The following is a 1274-nucleotide window of genomic DNA, read 5'->3' as shown; positions in this document are numbered from 1 at the left end:
CATCAGAGGGAGAAGAAAGAAGGGAGACCTGAAAAGCGCATAAAGAGAGAAACACATGCCTAAGCTATGGTGCGCGGACAGGGGAAGAGAGAGAGGGGGTTTGTTTTTCACGCAGATGCCTTGCCTCAGCTGCACGCGCATGCAAGCAGGAGTACACAGATCGCCACCGACCTGCTCAAGGAAAAAAAAAATAAATAAATAAGAGAGAAGCACAAGACACAGCAACGTACGAAAGCAAAAGAAGAGAGGAGCGAAGTAGACGCAAAAACTCCAACCAAACGAACAGAAAAGCAGCGCCAAAAACTCTACACAAAGTGTTAACCAAGGAAGCAGCGAAAATCAGCCAAGGCGAGAGAACAACACTGAATAATAAGGGGCACTGTTTCGTCAACTGTTTCCCTTCATCCCTCTACCTCTGTTCTCGGCACATCCTCTGCCGTGGCGATGGTGCCACTACAGCTAGCGCTTTTTGGAGGAATTGTTTTGCTGGTTGTCTAGGCACTTTTGTAAGGTAACCCTCTCGGTAGTGTAGTGAAGATCCTCATGACACTACACGCAACACGACACCACTTTCTTCTTACTTGTATTTTCTTTTTGGGGAGCGGTTGCGTAACATGGAACAGAGTGCGAGCAGAGATACCACACAAAGGGTCAAATAGGCAGTTACATCCATGGCGAGGAATCACGGGTGGGGAAAAGGGATGAGAAGTGAAGCAAAGGAAAGACACCATGGAAACCATCATCAATCCCCACTCCCCAGCCTGCTTTATCTTTCTTCCTTTCCGTTTCTCTTTCGCTTTCCCGAGACGTGTATGTGAACGTGCTTGTGGAGGTACTATCGCATGTTTCCTGTCAGCACTAGTGGCGTACACGCGGAAGAGAGATCGAGCCCCAGAGAAATGTGTAAGAGACCGGTGCCTATACTTGTAGAGAAGACGAAGAAAGAAGGGAAGCTACGGCCTCGTATCCGGAAGCCACGCTCCATCGCTGCCGGTGACGCTTTGACTGAAGAGACTCTGTGTACACGCGGCCAGATTGACTGTGTGTGTGTGGGTGGGTGGGTGTGGGTGTGTGTGTCCATGTGCGTTTTCAAATCTCATACGCGTAGTCTAGAGAGGCGAACACAACAGCAGCAAGAGCAGCTGGAGCAGAAGAAGCAACAGAAGAAAGGCAAACAAAGAAACAAAAAGAGGCGAGTGCTGAGCCTTGGTGGGCTCGTTCGTGTGCACGTATACGTGTACCTCCGTAGGTAATTTTTGGTGTGTGTGTGGGGT

Source organism: Leishmania panamensis (assembly GCF_000755165.1).
Source record: "Leishmania panamensis strain MHOM/PA/94/PSC-1 chromosome 18 sequence".
NCBI classification, from domain to species: Eukaryota; Euglenozoa; class Kinetoplastea; order Trypanosomatida; family Trypanosomatidae; genus Leishmania; species Leishmania panamensis.
The sequence above is the reverse complement of the archived record's forward strand: the minus strand, read 5'-3'. Positions refer to the sequence as shown.